The sequence below is a fragment of the Diceros bicornis genome, chromosome 12, assembly GCF_020826845.1.
Source record: "Diceros bicornis minor isolate mBicDic1 chromosome 12, mDicBic1.mat.cur, whole genome shotgun sequence".
In the NCBI taxonomy this organism is placed as follows: Eukaryota; Metazoa; Chordata; class Mammalia; order Perissodactyla; family Rhinocerotidae; genus Diceros; species Diceros bicornis.
Genome location: NC_080751.1, coordinates 37,490,327 through 37,512,660, shown reverse-complemented (window position 1 = coordinate 37,512,660; position 22,334 = coordinate 37,490,327). Strand labels below are relative to the sequence as shown.

Below are 22,334 nucleotides of genomic sequence, written 5' to 3'. Positions count from 1 at the left end.
GTTGAAGTGGAATGCTGGTTTACTATGGCAGTAAGACAAAGAGAAGGAGAAGCTGGGGCAGCCTGCACGCTCCCGACTGTTGCTCTGAGAGCCGGGAGGTTCAGGTGCGTCGTGATAGATTCTTGTTCCTTCAGAAACGGAGAAAAGAAGCTGCCACCTCTGGATAAACTTACAACAGCCTTATAGCACCTCTCAGGTATAGAAACGCAAACACAGCATTATAGGAGACTCTGTAAAACGTTAGGAAGGATTGATTGGAAAAGACTGAAATGAATGCTAACACTCACGTTGGGAAGGATGTAGTGACACAGGCGTTTTCATATAGTGCTAGTGGGAGTCTAAATGGCTACAGTCTTTCTGGAGGTCACTTAAGCAGTTAATCAAAACTTCGAATGTGCATTTCCTTTGACCCAGAAATTCCACTTCTAGGAATTCCTTGAACAACTGAACAAAGATGTATCTACAGGGATGTTTCTCCCAGTATTTTTATAGTAGGAAATAAGTAGAGAATATTTAAGTAAATTATGATGTAGCCTTACAAAGGCATGCTATGTAACCGTTACAAATGATCCCTGGAAAGACATATAGAAAAATGTTAAAAGAGGCTTCCTCTGGATGGCAAAATTTCAGGATCTTTTTTTTAATAAAGGGAAAGGAAACAAATTCAGGAAGAACTCCTTGCCCTTCAATAATTGCAAAATAAAGCTGTTTTCCTTCTTCAATACTAGGGCTCCATCTGTGACGCACCTATGACTAGGGATAAAGAAAGATATCTCTTGCACTTTTCTCGTTCAGAGGAGAAGCCTCGAGTAATTAACTCCCAACCTGTGAAGTCAAGAGGCCATTTGAGAGTTTTGCTGAGGGAAAGCTTTCTAGAGGTTCTGTGTTTAACGAAGCCTTAGAGTTCTTTGCTAGCTGTGGATGTATTCAGGTTATTCATAGAATAAATGTTCATGCAATGAATAAATGAATGAATGAAGTGAATGCTTTGTAGAGATGGAACAGACAAAAGAAACCGTCCAAACTCTCATTCTACAAATGAGGTGCTCAGAGTCAGCAACTAGAGACTTCCACAGCCAGAGACAGGTGCACACAGCTGGTCATTAGTAGAGCTAGGACTAGAGCCCAGGGCTCCTGACTGGTGCACTCAACACTGCTAAGGTCCATTGTGACTTCACAAATTCAAGAGGGATCTCTGATTTCTCAGGTCCCTTCTATCTCCAGGAAGAGATGGTCCCCAGGTTCTGTAAGGGTTACTTGGATGCAGTCACTAAGTATGGGCAGGACACTGTTTAAGGCTGCGGTTTAACTTGGAGCTACTGATAACGCCAGTATTTTATGCATGGGTGGTGCCCAGTAAATGTTTAGCCACTGGTAATCAGGATGAGGATGCTGTTTCTTTTGCCCTGAGAAGGAACACACTGAGTATCCCCTAGCCCATGTCCCCTACCCAGAACTGCAGTCACTGAAAGCACAGTCAGGGTGGGGCCATGGATTGCAGCTGAGGAAGCACAGTTTTCTCTTTCCTCCTGAGGGCCCTAGCCCCAGCAAAGTTGGGGAATGTGTGGTGTTAGACTCCTTGAGCGTTCTTTCCCAGTATTCCTCTTCTCCACCTGCTGCTTTCCTTCTCCCCATCTCCTTCTCTTCCTACGTTTGCCAACAACCTCACAAGGACCATAAATGGCATTAAATAAATCTATGGTTTATAAACCAGATTAAATAGTGTTTCATTGTGGAAAATTTCAAATATACACAGAAGTAGCAATACTGCCCGTGTCCCCAGTACTTAGCCTCATCATTTGTCAAAATTTTGCTAATCTTGTTTCAACTATTCTCCCTCTTAATTTTTTTTTGAAGTATTTTAAAGTATATCCCAGATGTCATATTGTTTCATTCATAAATACTTCAGAATGAATCTCTGAGAAGGAATTTTTTAAAACACAATCGTTTTGCCATTAGTTCACGAAAAAGTTAATAATTCCTTAATGTCATCTAACACTCAATTCATGTTCAAGGTTCCCTAATTGCCTCAAAAATGTATTTTTATAATTGCTTTGATTGACTCAGAACCAAAACAAATACATTTCATTTGGTTAGTATATTTCCCAAATCTTTTTAAATCTATCTATCTATCTATCTATCTATCTATCTATCTATCTATCTATCATCTATCTATCTTTATTGAAGTAAAATTCACATAGCACAAAATTAATCATTTTAAAGTGAACAATTCAATGGCATTTAGCACAGTCACAATGTTGGGCAGCCACCACCTCTATTTAGTTCTAAAATATTTTCATTATCCCAAAAGGAAACCCAGAACCCTAGTAAGAAGTTGCTCTCCATTCCGACCTCCCACCAGCACCTGGCAACCATCAATCTGCATTCTGTCTCTATGGATTTACCTGTTTTGAATATTTCATAAAATAGATTCATACAATATATGAGCTTTTGTGCCTGGCTTTTTTCCCTTAGCATAATATTTTTGAGGTTCATCCACAAGGTAACATTGTAGTTCATCCACATGTGTAGCATCCACAATGTATCAGTACTTCATTCCTTTTTAAGGCTGAATAATATTCCATCGAATGTATATACCACAATTTGTTTATCCATTCATTTGTTGTGAACATTTGGGCTGTTTTCTCATTTTGGCTAGTGCAAACAGTGCTGCTACGGACAAGTGTGTGCATATATTTGTTTGAGTACCAGTTTTCAATTCTTTTGGGTATATACCCAGAAGTGGAATTGCTGGGTCATATGGTAAATTTATGCTTAACTTTTTGAGGAGCTGCCAACTGATTTCCCCATTTTACATTCCCACCAGCAATGTATGAGTGTTCCGATTCTTCCACATCTTGCCAGTATTTGTTATTTTCTACATTTTTCATTCTAGCCATCCTAGTGGGTGTGACGTGATATCTCATGTGGTTTTAATTTGCATTTCCCTAATGACTAATGATGTTGAGCATCATTTCATGTGCTTCTTGGCCATTTGTACATCCCATTTGGAGAAATGTCTATTCAAGTCTTTTGCCCATTTTTAAATTGGGTTGTTTGTCTTTTTGGTCTTGTTGTCTTTTTAAATCTAACAGTTTCCTTGCTCCCTTCTCCCTTTTCTTGCTATTTATTTGTTGAACAAACCAGATCATTTGTCCTGTAGAATTTCCCTCATTCTGAATTTGGCTGACTATTTCCCCATGGTGTAATTTAACTTGTTTCTCTATCCCCTTATTTCCTATAAACAGATACTTTAGAACTAGAGGCTTGCTTAATTTCATTTTTTTGGGGGGTGGGGGGATACTTCATAGTTGGTCCTATGTCTTTACTACTGCATCACATTGAGAAGCACATAATACCTAGTTGTCCAGTTTTTAATTCCCAAATTGTATATTGAGGAACTCTAAGATTCTGCAGAGTTATTTACAGGGCCCTGCAAATGTTTAATTCAAATTTAATTTAAAAAATGTATTGCTTTTCTGGTTTTCCTCAGATTAAAGAGGAAGCCAAATAGATGAGCCCCCTTCAGCCAGAGTCACTCTGCCTTTACATATCAGAGTTCTAGGTAAGATTTCATTAGAAAAAGTATTACATTAACTTAAAAAAATATGAAATAAAATGAACACCTTTGAAAATGTTAGGTGATTGTGTGACCCTTTCCAGAGGTATTTATATCATAACTGGGGACTTTGAAAGTTAGAAAGGCCTTAAGACTCAATGAGAAAAAAATTCTTTAATGCAAGCAATGGGCGCACTTGGTGGGAGACAGAGTGGAGTCTTCCAGGTGCTTCTTGAATCATACAACATAAGAACTGTTATAAACTCCCCACATCTGTGGCTGCCTCCCATCCATATCACATGTCCTTGCCTCATGAAATGAACATAGACTTAGAATAACAGCAACTCACACTTTAAAGTCCAGCCTAAAGCTTTATGAGAGGACCACAGTCCAAAATGGAAGCTGTGTGAGATGGGAATAGCTGAGAACCTGGCAATTGTCTCTGGTGTAGCATACAGATGCCCTTCAGGTGTGTCTTGCTGGAAAGATCTCTAATTCTGGTCACAAGACAATATCCTCCATCTTTCTGGAACAGGATATACACACTCTCTGTGATACCTTAAATCAATACCTGATCGTCCACCAGACTCTTTTCCTGGTATTCCACTAAAATTGAGCTCCTTTCTATAACTGAATGTTGAACACATCAAGGTGATGGATAGTGCATCAGTTCCTTATCCCCAGGAATTTGGAGGCAAAGTCTTCAGTCTTTCTGCAGCTAAAAGGAGATTTATGAACCTTTGCCTCAATTCTAGTTTAATCCTCAAGTGCCTGCTTTTTAATCATCAAAGAGTTGTAAAATATGCCCTTCATGGAACTAGGAACAATAGGATGGACACACAGCTGGATCCCATTGCAGGCAGACAGGGAGAGCACTGAGCCCCCACATTTCCTGAGATGAGAAGACTCCAGTTCTGATTATTGTGTTCCTTTGCTCTGCAGTATTGTTTCTGGAATAGAAGTTTTTGCCAGTAGTACAAACACTTTAGCCAGAGTCCACTTATATTATCATTACCATCATCATCACCATCATCATGCCTATAATCCAACATAATGCCTCTCTTGACCTTCTGAAGCTGAGAAAAAAGGGCTACAGTGGCAAAGGAAGCAAAAGCAGCCAATCCAAGGCTTCGATCAACTGCTGGCCCCACAAACTTTAAATTTACTGTAGAAACTCAATCGCCTTTCTGATTGCCCAGACAGAATTCTCATGAATTTTCCATGAAGATTTTGATTAAATTTTATCAGGTTTCATCCACATTGATTAAAAACATGGTATATACAATAAAAGTGAATTTTTAGACACAAATGTCAAGGTTTATCAGTTCCCAAGCCTTTTCCCCAAGTCTGTCCCCAAATAGTAGATTTCAGAGTGATGATCACAGGCCAAGGACAGAGATACTGTTGGAAGGAGGGTTGACCACAGGCACATGCAGAAAATGAAGCTGCATAAAGGCCTTTCAGGGGGCCCCCGCCAGGTTCATCAGGCTACATCTCTTATGATATAGAAATCATACTTTGTGTGTACACGTTTAGATATAAGATGTTCATTATGGTGAACAACTGGAGAAAACCTAAATGTTCAACAGTGAGAAGATGGGGAAGTATAATTGAATTTTGAAACATTAAAAAGGATACTGCTTAAAATCAGTTGATGCGGGAAGATATTCATGATAAATTAGTTGAAAAATAAGGCGGGGGAAATTTTACATATTTATAATTTTTCTTTTTAGTTTTGGATATTTTTAGTCTTGAAGGAACTATGTGTGCTTTTTTTGGGAGGAGAAGGGAGCTTCTATTCTAAGCGTTTTTGTATACTTGCATGGATTGGCTTGTTGGGCTAGCTCACTGTGGAAGGCACAGACATCTTGGGCCAATGGGAATGAGGCAGAGAGTCAGAACTTTTCAACTTGGGAAGAAGAGAGGAAGGACAAGACTAGATCACATTGGAACAACCTTAGTGCTGCCTGGGAAAATGGGGGGAGGTGGCAGATGAAAAAACGAATGGTGTAAATGAAGGTTTGATTTGATGCACCAAACTCCAAGATTTGAGCCTTTCCCAGTTTGGTTTAAGTACTTTCAACATGAGAATGAGTGGAGTAATGTCAGGGGAGATAGGAGTGATCCTGTGATGTTTATGTTGCTGTTGTTGTTGTTTTGACCTCTTTATCTTCTTTCTTCTAACCTACTTGGTTCTGGGTGGGAAGACTTGACAGTCTTTCCTGCATATCTCAAAGCCCAGGAGTGAGGTTTCAAACATCAGCTAGACAAAAATAAAATGTAAACTCGTGCAGCCATTATGTAAAACAGTATGAGATTCCTCAAAAAATTAAGAATAGAACTACCATATGATCCAGCTATTCCACTGCTAGGTATTTATCCAAAGAACATGAAAACACTAATTGGAAGAGATAGTTGCACCCCTATGTTCATTGCAGCATTATTCACAACAGCCAAGACTTGGAAACAACCTAAGTGTCCATCAATGGATGCATGAATAAAGAAGATGTGGTGTGTGTGTGTGTGTGTGTGTGTGTGTGTGTGTATACACACACACACACAGTGGAATACTACTTGGCCATAAAAAAGATGAAATCTTGCCATTTGCGATAACATGGATGGACTTTGAGGCTATTATGCTAAGCAAAATAAGTCAGACAGAGAAAGCCAAAGACTATATGATCTCACTCATAAGTGGAAGATAAAAACAACAACAACAACAAACAAACTCATAGATATAGAGATTAGATTTGTGGTTACCAGAGGAGAAGAGGGGAGCAGGGAGGGTGAAAGGAGTAAAAGGGCACATATGTTTGATGATGGATGGTAATTAGTTTTTGGGTGGTGAACATGACGTAGTCTACACAGAAATCGAAATATAATGATGTACACCTGAAATATATATAATGTTATAAACCAATGTTACCTCAATAAAATAATAAATAAACTTAAAAAAAATGGGTTCAAATAGAGAGAAGGTGATAACAGGGACACCATACATGTGGATCCTCTTTTCAAGCAGCAGTTCACAGCCCTAAATGTACCGCCCAGGTAGAAATGCAGGACAGGATTCAGAGCCTAACATTGAAGATAGCGTGCTTTGTTTCAACAGGTTAAAAAGCAACACGTGGTGACACTGCAAATGTTTCTGAAAGGTGTTGGGAACCTCAAAGGGATTCATTAGGAGATCTCCCCATTAAAGCCCCTGGAAATTCACTAAACTGCATAGAGGTGCTTTTATAAAAGCAGGCATGGGAGGCATTTTAATAAAGACCTCTGGTCAGATAACTGGACCAGAAGAGAGCTGTGTTAAAGGCCTGGAATTGGGAGCAGTTTGTTGGGATGCATCTCCTAGGAAAACATTCCTAACCCTTCTCACCTCCGTTTCCTCTGCTTTAAAATGGTAATAGGGCCGGCCCCGTGTCTTAGCGGTTAAGTGTTCGTGCTCCACTGCTGGTGGCCCGGGTTCGGATCCCGGGCGCGCAACGACGCACTGCTTCTCCGGCCATGCTGAGGCCGCATCCCACATACAGCAACTAGAAGAATGTGCAGCTATGACCTACAACTATCTGCTGGGGCTTTGGGGGAAAATAAATAAATAAATAAAATTATAAAAAAATATATATATTAAAATGGTAATAATAATAATACGCAGCCTTACAGGGACATTGAGAGGAATTAAATAATACTATTTGTGAACAAACACATTAACGTTAATTCCTCTACAGGTCAAACGAAATGCTTAAAATTACCATCTGAACCAAAATCTGTGATACTTGCTTTGGAAGGATTCTAGGTTCTTCCCAAGTGAATCACACCTAAAAGACAAGCAATGGAAGAGAAAGGTAAACTCAATTCACTCCTTGAGGTTCAGAAAGAACAAAATGGTGGGATGTTGAAGGAAGGAGGCTTTTGGAAGGTCAGAATTTGAATAAGAATTGAAAGAAATATGCTTTCATCCCCCTAATGTTCAAATGCTCTCACTTGGTCTTAAGAAGTGAAACCTACAGGGTCTGGTAAAATTTTGAAGCTTTCTGAAAGGTTGCTCAAAAAGATAAGAAAAAGAGAAGAGCCATTGTTGGATGAAGTGACATACATACACTGTGATATTAAATCCTGGACAAAAAGATCCACCATGATTATAATCTAGCTTCCAGTCCAGAGGCCAGTTCAGCCAAATATTTTGTTCATGTTTTTTAAAACTCAGTGGCGAGTACATAAAAATGTCTGCAACCCAGATGAGGTTGTTAAATTCTTTCTTAAGAACAAGACAGAAGGAGAAGTGATTTACTGAAGTATGTTGCTGGGTTTGTTTTTTATTTTTATTTTTGCTCTTCTAATCCCCAAGCCCACAGCAGCCTGTCTAGTGAATCTTGATTTGTTTTTCTCTCATATGAATGTGAACATCCATCCTCCCAGCAGAAATGGTAAATAGCTGTACACATGTATGTCACGAAGTGTTCATAAATAACAATCATTTATGGGGCTGGTGGGAGGGCAACCTTTGGGCTTAGAGAACTGCCTGCAGCAACACTGTTCTATGAATTTTTCTGTAACTGAAGGAGCAAAAACATTGATTCTTGTTGTTTATAATGATTATTTTCAAGTAATACATACACACAGTAAAAAAAAGAAATTGATATATCACAGAGTGATATTAAATGAAAAAGCTCTATGTCTGCCATGGTGGTAAACGCTTAAAAATGATCAGTTTTTGGCTACACAAATCATGCATGAACACTTTCTTGTAAAAATTTTAAACCATACAGATAAAGCTGTAGAGGCCCTGTTGACCTTCACCCCAATTACATTCCCCTCCTCAGAGGTAACCATCATTGTTAACTGTGGTGGGTTTCCTCCCAGATCTTTATAATCTTTATAGGTATACTTGTTTTGGTTTTTATTTTATGCAAATGGTATACCACATTTATTATCCAACAACTTGCTTTTTTTGACTTCATAATATGTCTTGGATATCTTTCCATGTCAGTGCAAATATATCTATTTTAGTTCTTTAAACTGTTGTATAATATGACTGTGCCATAATTTATTTATGTACAATGAAGATTTAGATATTTCCAATTTTTCACTATGACAACACAAAGCTGCACTGAACATCATTGTCCCTACTTCCTGGTACACATGTGGAAGTATTTCTCTAGAATAGATAGAAAGTACCCCTTTTTAGCCATTTCTGTTTTTAGTTCTACTGTTGTTCACCATGATCATTCAAAATTATATGCTGATCATTTACTGCTTGATTTACTAAATTTAGATGTTATCAATTGACTCCTTACTATGAAAGATGAGGAAATTATCTCACTTACATGACCTTTCACCTCCTTTCCATTCTCAAGTTTTGTTAGTTATATTTTTATCATTGGCTCTTCTAGTGATTACTTTTACAATTTTATATAATACACTTAAACGTCTAGTTCTTATACAATCAACTTTAGATAATATCTCTTGATTCTCTACCGTGAACAATGAGGATATTAGCACCTCCACTTCATCCACCTCTCCTCTTCCCAACTTCTATCAGTTACAGTATTACTTTTACCTTGTCCGGGTTTATAATCTTTACACTCTATTCTGTAACTATATAATGCTCTGGTTTCTCTGTGCACTGGCTCTAAAAACTGGAAACCTTTTGACAATGTTTTAATATTATGACTCTTTAAATAATATTCTTGATATACCCAAATATTGTTGTAGAGAAGGAGCAGTACTGTTCCAACAAACGTATTCAAGCATCAAGGTCAAATGAATTGCATTTTCTCACACACCGTATGGTGGAAATCAAGTTGCATTTCAGTTTGCTTCACAGATGGAGCTTAACTCTCTAACAAAGACCTTCCACCTCTGACATTTCTAATCTTCTTTTCTTCCACCCTTTTTTTATTTTGTTATTTCTTGTCCAACTCCGCCTTCATCCTTTATATGCATTTGGGGCTCTATTTTACCTGTAAAATAAGGTCTTATCCACTTTCTCTTTTCCAGAAAGTCATCCAGTTCTCTGGTCTGTGATGGTTCTTCCCTCCTATTCTCTTCTGTACATCTTTACTCTTGTTTTAGTGAGAGTTTGGAAGAAGGGAATGTTAACACATGAGTTCAGTCATCTATCTTGAAAAAGACAAAGCAGGAATTTTTTAAAGGTCCTATTAAACTCCACCATTTCTTTCAAGGCATTTTCAACATATGGGGGCCAGTTTCGGCAACCAAGGCAACTCTTAGTTTCCTGATTAGCCAGAGACAGGTGAGCACAGTCTATAACCCAAACCCTAAAACCAAACCCTAAACCCTTTCAGAAACGGTGTTCATCACTGATTCTGTTACAGGGCACCTAGTCTAAAAACTTGACCTCACAGCCCAGGGATTTTGACACTTCATAGTAGTAAAAAATCATAGTGTGATTTTTTTACTAGTTCATTTCTTAAGCTTTAGCTTCCTCACCTATAAAATGGAGGTAACAATAGTGCCCACCTCATAGGGTTGTTATGATGACTAAGTGTGATAATACATGTAAAGCACTTGGTGCTGACACATAGTAAGCATCCAATAAATGTTAGCTATTTTTATAATGGAACATTGCATTCTGAATATATTCAGTCCTCTATGGGAAATTCCAGAGGAAAGAAGGAATGTGGTCCCCACCCTCGTGAAGTTCCTACTCTAAGGAATGGCCAATATTTTCACTCTATGGTGCTTCACATATGGCAAGAGTTTAATGGATATCTGTTGGATAAATAACTGAATAACCTTTGGTCCTGGTGGAAGACATGGCTCTTCCTCTCAGGGAATACTCAATCAAAGAGAAATAAGATATATATTATGTAAACAAATACTGAGTATATTTATTCACAGTCCACTCATATGATAATTCATTCAAAAATATTTGTTACACATTGACTATGTGAATAAATTATGTTAGGACATTTAATAAGATACAGTTCTTGCCTTTAAGGGGTTTAAAGTCTAGTAGATGAAATTCATACACAGAGCTAAATACATTAGGGTGAGGTCATCACTGACTGACCAAGTAGGGCAAGTTGCCTCATTCCCGTGTCCAAGTCCTCTCTCCTTTCCCTGGCCACCATCTGTCTCTCATGATGTGTCTGTAGTGGTTATTTCTGAGGTAATAAAAAATAATCATGTGGATTGTGTTTGAAAAAAAATTGACATAGGTACATAGCTCCCTACTTCCTTGGGTAAACTCAGGGATTTAATCTCCCTGCAGGTAAATGAGCTTTCCAGAGAATACACATTGTTCCCACTAACTTCCTAACCATAGCCATTCAGTGACTTCCTTTCTCTGTGATAGAAACCCTTCACTCCATTAGTCGTCTTATAAGTACATACCTATGGGGAAGTTGAAGAGGTTGGAAAAAATCTAGGTTTTTTTTTTTTTTTTTGCTGAGGAAGATTCGCCATAAACTAACATCTGCTGCCAATTGACCTCTTTTTGTATGTGAGCAACCACCACAGCATGGCCACTGACAGAGGAGTGGTGTAAGTCCGCGCCTGGAAACTGAACCCGGGCCATTGAAGCGGAGTGTGCCGGACTTAACCACTAGGCCACAGGGGCTGGCCCTGGAAAAATCTTTTGCTTGTAAATTCCATCATCACTTCAAACTCAGTATGTTATATTTCTGGAGGTAGAAAATGGTGTGGAGAAAAAAACTTTGAAGGTAGACAAATGTGAATCCAAATCTTAGCTCATCTTCTTACTAGATGAATGACCTTGGGCAAGTTAGCTTAAGCTCTCTGAGTCTTAGTTTCCTCTCATACAAAATAAAAATAATAGTGCTGTATCAGAGACTGCTAGTTCTTTCCCAAATCCAGCCTATCCTTTACCAGAATAATAGAATTTTTAGCTGGTCACGAGGTTGCCTAGAATAGAACATGCCTTCCTTGGCCATGTGAATAAATTCTGGTTAAAGGGATGTAGATGGAAGCAATGGTGTGCTGGTAAATGTTTAACTGGCTCGACACAACACACACACACACACATACACACACACACACACTCACACACAAAGAGTGTGGACAGATAAGCACGTAAGTTTACTATAAATGTTGCTGATATTAAAGATACTCAATCTATAAATAATAATAGAATATACAGTACTCTATTATGAGTTCTATATAGTCAATTGAATCTTATAGAATGCTTTGTTTGATTGTTGCTGAACTCTTATATCTGTATGCAACCTATGATTGCAATTCAACCATGATTTGACAGATGGAGTTCTATTCCAATTTACTCTTTTCCCAATAAATTTATTGTCATTACATCTGAAATGTGATATCTACTATTAAACTATTTTTCATCCTCATATAAATTATATTCATTAAATTGAAATCTCTTTCAGCTTGAGCACTATTTATGTTGGAACCTCACTCATTTGTCGATGGAGGTGAGTGACTTCTGTGCTGAATTGGATAATGGTTTTCAAATGCTGGACGAATATTTCCTTAATGCTTTGTGCTATTCATAATTTAATGGCCAACAGACATCCCACACTTTTAAGTTTAATCTGCATTTTTAACGTTTTTCTCCATCACTTTCTTAAGTTTAAACAAATAACAAAATAATAAATCAAGCCCTGCCTTGTAGCATTTGCTGATTTCCATGGTGTAAATATTCTCATCATGGCTGAGCTGAAACACCGGCATGAGCTTACTGAACACAGAGTTGGAAAGAAATATGCAGTATTTCCAACATATGAACACAGCAGATATCATTTCATATATTATGGCTATCTGGAATTCTCTAAATTTTCTGTTTATATTTTCTTATCATTCTTACCATTATGTTGTTTCTCTCTCTTTCTCTCTTTTGTAAGAACTCTTTGTATGTTATCAGTCAAATGTATCATCTGTCACTAGAGAGTAAGCTCCATGAATACAGGAATACCATTTAGACAAATAACAAAATAATAAATCAATCTTTGACGTGTGGCATTTGCCAAATGTTTTATTTAGCATTGCATCCGTAGCACCTATCACATAAAAGGTGTTCAAACAAATATTTGTTAAATGAATGAATGTGTTGCAAATATTTCCCCAGACTATAATTTGTCTTTTTATTTTATTTATGCTTATGTTTTTTGTTATACAAAAATGTTAAATTGTATGTTGTCAAATATGTCTGCCTTTTCATTTATTGCATCTGAGGTTTCTGTCCTGTTTAAGAATGCCTCTCTCCAAGGTTGATTATTCTCCTAAATTTTTCCAAAAGTTTTATTTTTTTTGTTATGTTTAAATCTGGAATCCATCTGGAATTTATTTTTGTATATGACATGCATTTCTTCCAGATGGCTATCCCATTGTGGCACTTCTCTAAATAAATTATTTTTCTCTGCTAACCTGAAATTCTACCTTTGTCATACATTAAGTTCACATGTAGGCTGGACTCTATTTCCAATTCTTTAATGTGTTCCATTGTCTATTTGCCTACTTCTGGACCTTTATGATACTCTTTGATACACTGACTTTATAGTAACTATAATATAATAACAGAGCACAATTGTAGTGTTTACTATGTACTATTCTAAGCAATTTAGATTTAATCCTCACAAAAACCCTATGAGGTAGGTATTATTAATATCCTCGTTTTACTGATGATGAAATTAAAAGGTAGAGAGGTTAAGAAACTTGCTCTGCCCGTACCACCAGCAAATAGCAGAGTCTGGATTTGAACACAGGCAGTGTAGCTCCAGGGCCCATGTTCTTATCCAGTAGGCAAAACTACCTTTCTGTATGGCATGTAATCTTTTACAATTCTTTTTAACAATAATTTTCTCAGCTATCCTTGGTACTTATTCTCCCATAGTTTTCTTTAAAGTAATTTTATTCAGTTCCCAAACAAAAGCAAAACCTCTCTACTGGGATTCTATTTAGAATTGCATTAACTTCACGTATTAATTCTGGGAGGCATATGTTTGTATGAATTGTCTTCCCGTATAGGAGCATGATAAACTTTTATAGTTTCCCTTCCATGGGTTCTGTATCTTGTAAAATTTTATCTAAAATATTTTATGTTTTATCACTGTTGTGAATGAAAAATTTTTCCCCACTGTTGAAAGTACAGAGGAAAATCTATCGATTTTTTATTTGTGTGTGTCGTGTGTGTATGTATATATGTATAATGTTCAGTCACCTTATCGAATTCTCTTATTAATTCTACAGGGTTTTTTTTTGTCATTTGAGTAATCTAGAAACACAATTGTATCACTTGCAAGCTGAGATAATATTGTTCCCTTCCTCCCGCCCTCCCTCCCTCCCTCCCTCCCTGCCTCCCTCCCTTCCTCCCCTCCTCCCTTCCTTCCTTCCTTCCCTTCCTCCCTCCCTCTCCCTCTTCTTTCTTCCTTTCTTTCTTTCCTTAATCTACTTTTTGGTTACCCACTGGTAAAATTAATATAGGAAAGGCAGGATAAATTCTCGATTCTTTCTCTTTTATTTACTAGCTTTCAAGATAATGAATTAATTTTCTATAATTCTCTGAAGGTGACCAACTAGGTTTTTCTTTCAGTTTTTTAAAAGCTGTGGTAAAATACACATAACATAAAATTTACCATTAGTGACATTTAGTACATTCACAAGGTTGTGCAACCATCACCACTATCTCGAATCCAGAACATTCCCCTCAAAGGAAACCCCCTACTCATTAAGCAGTCACTCCCTTTTCCTCCCTTCCCCCAGTCCCTGGCAACCACTAACCTGCTTTCTGTCTCTATGGATTTACCTATTCTGGATATTTCATATAAATGGAATCATACAGTGTGTGGCCTCTTGTGTCTGCTGGATCAATTAGTTTAAAAATATTATGAATTCATGCATTTAAACATATTCGATAGGTTCCACTCAGTTACAATTATTATTATTTTTTATTATGATTTTTTTATTCATGTCAAAATAGTTTATAACATTGTGAAATTTTAGTTGTGCATTATTGTTTGTCAGTCACCATATAAATGCATCCCTTCACCTCCTGTGCCCACCCCCCAACCCCCTTCCCCCTGGTAACCACCAGACTGTTCTCTCTGTCCGTGTGTTAGTTTATCTTCCACATATGGGTGAAATCATGTGGTGTTTGTCTTTCTCTGTTTGGCTTATTTCACTTAACATAATACCCTCCAGGTCCATCCATATTGTTGCAAATGTGACGATTTTGTCTTTTTATGGCTGAGTAGTATTCCATTGTGTATATATACCACATCTTTGTCCAATCACCAGTTGAGGGACACTTGAGTTGCTTCCACTTCTTGGCTATAGTGAGTAACACTGCAATGAGCACAGGGGTGCATAAGCCTCTTTGGATTGTTGATTTCAGGTTCTATGGATAAATACCCGCTAGTGGGATAGCTGGATCATAAGGTATTTCTATTTTTAATTTTTTGAGGAATCTCCATACTGTTTTCCATAGAGGCTGCACCAGTTTGCATTCCCACCAGCAGTGAATGAGGGTTCCCGTTTCTCCACAACCTCTCCAACATTTGTTATTTTTTGTCTTGGTTATTATAGCCATTCTAATAGGTATAAGGTGATATCTTAGTATAGTTTTGATTTGCATTTCCCTGATGATTAGTGATGTTGAACACCTTTTCATGTGCCTATTGGCCATCAGTATATCTTCCTTAGAGAAGTGTCTGTTCATTTGCTCTGCCCATTTTTGATCAGGTTGTTTGCTTTTTTGTTGTTCAGATGTGTGAGTTCTTTATATATTATGGAGATTAACCCCTTGTCAGATATATGATTTGCAAATATTTTCTCCCAGCTGGTGAGTTGTGTTTCCATTTTGATCCTGGTTTCATTAGCCTTGCAGAAGCTCTTTAGTCTGATGAAGTCCCACTTATTTATTTTTTCTTTTGTTTCCCTTGTCTGAGTAGACATGGCATTCGAAAAGATCCCTCTATGACCAATGTCAGAGTGTACTGCCTATGTTTTCTTCCAGGAGTTTTATAGTTTCAGGTCTTACCTTCAAGTCTTTGATCCATTTTGAGTTAATTTTTGTGTATGGCGAAAGAAAATAGTCTACTTTCATTCTTTTGCATGTGGCTGCCCAGTTTTCCCAGCACCTTTTATTAAAGAGGATTTCCTTTCTCCATCGTATGTTCTTAGCTCCTTTGTCAAAGATTAGCTGTCCATAGATGTGTGGTTTTATTTCTGGGCTTTCAATTCTGTTCCATTGATCCGTGTGTCTGTTTTTGTACCAGTACCATGCTGTTTTGATTACTATAGCTTTGTAGTATGTTTTGAAGTCAGAGATTGTGATGCCTCCAGCTTTGTTCTTTTTTCTCAGGATTGTTTTAGCTATTCAGGGTCTTTTGTTGCCCATATGAATTTTAGTATTCTTTGTTCTATTTCTGTGAAGAATGTCATTAGGATTCTGATTGGGATTGCATTGAATCTATAGATTGCTTTAGGTAGTATGGACATTTGTAACTATGTTTATTCTTCCAATATATGTGCATGGGATATCTTTCCATTTCTTTATATCATCGTTGATTTCTTTCAATAATGTCTTATAGTTTTCATTGCATAGGGCTTTCACCTCCTTGGTTAAATTTATCCCTAGATATTTTATTCTTTTTATTGCGATTGTAAATGGGATTGTCTTCTTGAGTTCTCTTTCTGTTAGTTCGTTATTAGAGTATAGAAATGCAACTGATTCTTGGAAGTTGATTTTGTACTCTGCAACTTGGCTGTAGTTGTTGATTATTTCTAATAGTTTTCCAATGAATTCTTTAGGGTTTTCTATATATAAAATCATGTTGTCTGCACACCGCAAGAATTTCACTCCTTCGTTGCCTATTTGCATTCCTTTTATTCCTTTTTCTTTCCTAATTGCCCTGGCCAAACCTCCAGTACTATGTTGAATAAGAGTGGTGAGAATGGGCACCTTTGTCTTGTTCCTGTTCTCAGAGGAATGGCTTTCAGTTTTTCCCCATTATTACAATTATTATTTTTTTGAAACTCAAATTTTCCTACCTTGGTCAGCATGAGCCTCTTCAAGTCAGCTTCTGGGTTCTTTTGGCACGATCACACTGTTCCTTGCTTAGTATTACAGTATAGTCTAGCTTTTTCTTTTATTTTTTTTTCTAGCCTTTTCTTGTACATTTCTTGCTGCAGACCCAGAATCAGCAATTTCTCTAAGAAACACAGGTTTCTTTTAGTGAGAAATGGTATTTCAAGACCAGATTTTGGGTGCTAGATTAGCTCATTGCTCTTGGGTTGATTATTGTTTCCGGGCCTTTTCAGTGGATAAAGCTAGGTAGTATATATGTCTAAATCTGTGTTTTCTAAGGTAAAATACTTCACAAGTTTATAGTGATATTTCCAGTTCAAATTCAGGTTGACAGGTTTTTACTCAGACTCTTCTTTATTATAATTATATCTTCTTCCTTCCATACTATGAATCTTGGTTCTCAAGGAAACAGGAATGATAGAATCAGAACATCCCATGATTACTCACTGGTTTTATCATACATATCACACATACAATAGTCTCAGTAAAACCATGTTATTTACTGAGAATAATTAGAATTTTTTTTGCATTATGCTTTCCCTATTCTCCTTCATCTTTTTTTTAATTGTTCTATACGTATATTGCCTAAGCGTATATATGTTACATACCAGACTCTCTTCCTTTTAACTCTCATTTAGTTTTAGTTCTACAGATAATTATATATTCTATATTCAATGTTCCCCAATAGTCCTTATGTCAATATCTCTCTAGTCATTTTGATTGAAGTTCGCTCAGATTCCTCAGGAAGGGCTCATGGGTACAATATTCCCTGAATTATTGCATGTTGATCATTGTTTATCTGTGCCCTTTATACTTGAAATCAATTTTTCTGGATAGAAAATCCTTGGCTCACATTTTCTCTTTTTGAGTATCTTTAATATCGTACTTCCCTTTCTTCTGGTGTATGGTGTTGCTGTTGAAAAGTTTGATGCTAATCTAATTTTCTTAACCTTACATATCACTTACTGTTTTTGCTTAGCTGACAAAAGGGTGTTTTCTTTTTTTTACTATTCTAGAATATGTCTTGGTGTTAATTGTTCTGAGTTGACATTCTCAGGAATAGATATGTCTTGTAGTTTCAAATCTTTTTTTCACTTTAGGAAAGTTTTCTTCATATATATATATATATTTTTTTTTGGAGAGGAAGATCAGCCCTGAGCTAACATCCAATGCTAATCTTCCTCTTTTTGCTGAGGAAGACTGGCCCTGGGCTAACATCCGTGCCCATCTTCCTCTACCTTATATGGGATGCCTCCACAGCATGGTGCGCCGGTGCATGCCCAGGATCTGAACCCGCGAACCCCCGGCCACCGCAGCGGAGCGCGCGCACTTAACAGCGATGCCACCGGGCTGGCCCCCTTCTTCAATCAGATTTTTAATATTTCTTCTGCTGCTTTGCTATGGTTTTCTTCCTCAGTATCTTTATCATCTGTATGTTGGATCTTCTTTGTCTAACGTGTCACTTTTTCTCAAGTCCTTTTTTAATATCTTCATTTTTTTTTTTATTTTTAAAAGTTATGTCTACCCAATGCCCAAGTCTGAATAATCATAGTGTATCTGTTAGTCATTCTTTCAAGTGAAGATGCTGTTCCAATTTAAAAAAAAATTGGTTAGTTCAGTTAGCAATTCAAACAATTATAGTACTTTTCCTGGAAACGACCATCATACTTTAGAATGTAGCAAGTGTTGTGTGTATGCTTCTCATTTTATCACACACATGCTCAGCTTTGGGGGCCTAGGGTTCGCAGGCCTGGATACTGTGCGTCGACCTATGCACCGCTCATCAAGCCATGCTGTGGCGGCATCCCACATACAAAATAGAGGATGGGCACAGATGTTAGCTCAGGGCCGATCTTCCTCACCAAAATAAAAAGGTAGCTTGTTTTCTGAGGTTTCCTGCCTCTGCACCCTTACTTGCACTTGGTCTGCACTTTCTTTTTTTTTTCCTCCTCTGTTGATCCCCTCCAGCTCAATTTTGATCGAATCCCAGCAGTTTTTCCTCAACTTGCGGACCTGTCCGGGACAGGAGTCGTAGTAGGTTACTTTGGGCAGTTCACAGGAGCCAGATTGCTCCAGCCTGTAAAGTTCCCTCCACGGCCAGCAGTTCTCACCTGCTATTCGGTTAGGCAAAACTCCTCTCAGTTTCACCTGCTCCTCTCTAACTGTCCTTCCATGCTTTCCAGTAAATACCTGTTGGCCATCTGGGGGACTTCTGTTTTCATACGTATCAGATGCTCTGTTGCTCCCCTCTGCTTTCTCCTACACAAGGTCTGTGATATTGTGCAAGTCTTGTAGCTCTTGATGGTTTGTTCTCAACTGCTTGTATCTGGGGACTTGTGTGGATACCTTGTCAACTAGTTTCTTTGTAAGTGTTATCCATGTATGGGTTTTTGATTTTGCCATTTATTTCTCTGTCTGTTTTTAAGTTGAGATTGAGAGAGATTAAAGAATTACACTGCCACCACTATCACCACCAGGGAGAAATCTTCTTTCCTCTCTTTTATTCACCTCCACTCAATTATTAGTTGCTATTTCCAATCCCTTTGGAGCTGGAGTGTGCCTAGAGGAAGGAGAGAAAAGATGGGTAGAAAGTTCGATTTTGACAGATGCTGGTATAAGCTGGCTTCACATTCCCAAGGCCTGTTTTTATTTTTTCTCTCTTGGCCAGAGTTTTCCAGCTGGGTCCTTCTGAGAGCAAATCTAGTGATATGGACAATGAATTCTATGCATCCTTTCTCCCTTTGTCTTTAGTTTTTTCATTACCACTACATCAACTGCCTCTGTTGGATTCTCATAGCCCTCTCAAATTGTGTTCTTGGCAGGAATCAAACAGGCTGATTCTCTCTCTCTCAAGGCTTGTGTCTGGTTCAAGGGAAGAAACTCTCGTTCTCTGTCCCAACAAACGCTGAAGGGCGGGTCAATCCCAATACAGCTGCCTATTTTTTGCCACTGGAGCAGCTCATCTCTTGTCCATGAGATTTTTTAGATGGTTCTAAGACCCCAGACTATTGTGCTTTTCTCCCGCACCCCAACCCTTCCCGCAATAGCAGGGAACACAAATCAAGCTCTTTGGGTGGTCTGAGGGAAATCTCTAGGACTAGACTTGGGGTTAGGAGGTAACATTCCTCTCTTCTTTGGTGGAGAAGGAGAGTAGGAATCACAGTTCAGCTTTTCCAAAGAAAGCCTCCTGACAAATTTCTTTGTTAATTTCCAACTTTTGCCCTTTTGTGCCTTCAAAGTGGGTGAGAGCTTCAAAAGTTATGTAATAAATTATTGCTTTTTGCCTTTGTGAATTCTGCGTGTGCTTTAGCCCTTCCTTTGGGATACAGCAATGCAGCGTCTGATGCAGCTTGAGGTGGAACTTAGATTTTAGTGTAGTGCTATGTTTTAACAGGAAAACTTTCATTTCCTCTATATTCTCAAATTATAGCTATAGAGTTCAACTTAATATTTACTCACAATATTTTCTCATAATATCTCCTTTCTTATTCCCAATCTTGTGATTCTCTTTTCTATATTTTTCCCTTATTTAGGTTTGGAAAGATTTACCCATTTTATTGGTCCTTTTCAAATATTAAAATTTGAGGATTTATTTCTATTTCTGTAACTTTTACATTTCAATAATTTCAACCTTTGTCTTTATTAACTACCTCCTATTACTTTCTTTTGGTTTCCTCATTTCTCTTTTACTACTTTCTTAAAAATAAATTCATTTATTTTTGGTAGTCAGGCTATATATTTTTCTCAGAGTACAATTTTAGCTGTGACCCATTGGTTTTATTTTCAGGTAATCTCTTTTTTCTTATTTTCTATATAATTTGTAATTTCAGATTGAATTTCCTCTTTGATCAAGAAAATTTCGTGTAAAAATTAATGGAATATGAAATAAACGCAATGCAGATGAGCAAAGACAACAAGAAGTGAATTTGACCCCCCAAAATTTCAGATCATACTTAAAGCAGCAATTCACTAAAAGGAAGAGATACATTTTGAATGGAAGTAATGAGTAAACTCTTGGATTGTTTAACAATCCAATTAATGAAGATGGGAAAATCATATGAACATACTGGAAAAGGATTTATATTACTTTATGATTTGGCATAAAATGCTGGACAAAAAAATAACTACATAAAACTCATGTAAGCTTTACAATGAGGGCATTGATGACAAACGGGTTAATGAGTATCATCAACTCAAAGAGAATTTAAGGTTAGTCATTGAACAAAAAAAATTGAAATGACCTGAAATCTTGTAGTTTATACATGAAAGAAACTTGATAGAGATTTCCCCAAATTTGACAACAATCCTACAAAGTTACATGACAATACCAATATCACATTTAACGCTGAAGGAAAATTCCTAAAACATCATTAATAAAAAACAAATTTTGATCAACCACGCTAGAAGAAAAACTGAATTATCTTTCCATTTTCTCTATGGAAAATAATACTATAAAATCATTGTCATATGAAGAGGCAATCAAATAATATACAGCAAAATATTTCAGAGGAGTGTCAGGCAGTTAATAAAAATATTATTATGTTATTTTATCATGTTATTTTTCTGTATTTTCTAATGTTTACAGAATGTATTTTCTTTAAAAATTTTAATTTATCATAATTTCTTCTTTCAGTCTAAATAAACATTCTTGTTTACATCTAATTTTGTATTTGTAATTTTTTTTCATAGTTTTTGTTTGTTTTGGTTTTTTTCTGAGGAAGATTAGCCCTGAACTAACATCTGTGCCAATCTTCCTCTTGTTGTATGTGAGCCACCACCACAGCATGGCCACTGACAGACAAGTGGTGTAGGTCTGAGCCCAGGATCTGAACCTAGGCTGCTGAAGTGAACTGTGCCGACCTGAACCACTAGGCCACCGGGACTAGCCCTTGTATTTGTAATTTCATGTTATTTTTCTTAAAGAGCATCCCTTTCCCTCTGCTTCACAAATTTATATGCTTTAGGCCTCACAAAACATGTCTGCCCAGATTTGGACTAATATCAGTTGCCCTGCTTCTCATTTAGATACATTCTACTTATACCTGCTTATTTCTTAAGAGGTAATGACAGTGCTTTCCATGTACCATGTGGGACTGGTTTTCCAAGAGATCTGAGGCTGAAGGTAACACAAATTTCCAGGTTTCTTAGTGGGCTCCCAAGCATTATCTAAAAAATGTGAAATGCCAAATGGTTTTTGGGCCACTTGGCAGCCACTTGGAACACTACAATCTAATTGGATCACTACCTTGCTCCTTGTATCTGATATATTCCAGATGGATAAAAGATTTAAACATAAAAAATGAAGTCATAAAATACATAAGAGAATTCCTATACAATATCAACATGGGAAAAGACTTTTTAAGTTTGATACAAATCCCAGAGGCCATAAAAGAAAGGACTGATAAATTTTAATGAATAAAAATGAAAAAATTCTGCTTGCCAAGAAACAATAAAGTTAAAAGACAAGAAACCAATTGAGAAAAAAACCAATAACACGTGTCCCATAGAGTTTATTCCCATTGAGTTCCTACACATTAATAAGGAAAAGGATCAACAACCTAACAGACAAATAGGTAAAGGATATTAACAGGGAGTTTATAGAAAAAGAAATACAGATGATTTGTGAACATGTGAAAAGTTGTTCAATCACTCTTATAATAAGAGAAATGCAAATTAAAACAGACAATCAGATTGACAAAGATCAAACTTTTGCAACACATTGTGTAGGTGAAGCGATTAGGAAGC

The 22,334-nt window shown here is 37.1% G+C and overlaps 1 long non-coding RNA gene across 1 annotated transcript; it reads left to right on the top strand.

The window, feature by feature from the left end:
* The first annotated feature begins 7,217 nt into the window (after positions 1-7,217).
* LOC131411982 (uncharacterized) lies at positions 7,218-21,245 on the top strand. The gene is made up of 3 exons (XR_009221682.1): positions 7,218-7,404; positions 11,932-11,976; positions 20,420-21,245. It is a non-coding gene; the product is annotated as an uncharacterized LOC131411982 (long non-coding RNA).
* The last annotated feature ends 1,089 nt before the right edge of the window (positions 21,246-22,334 follow it).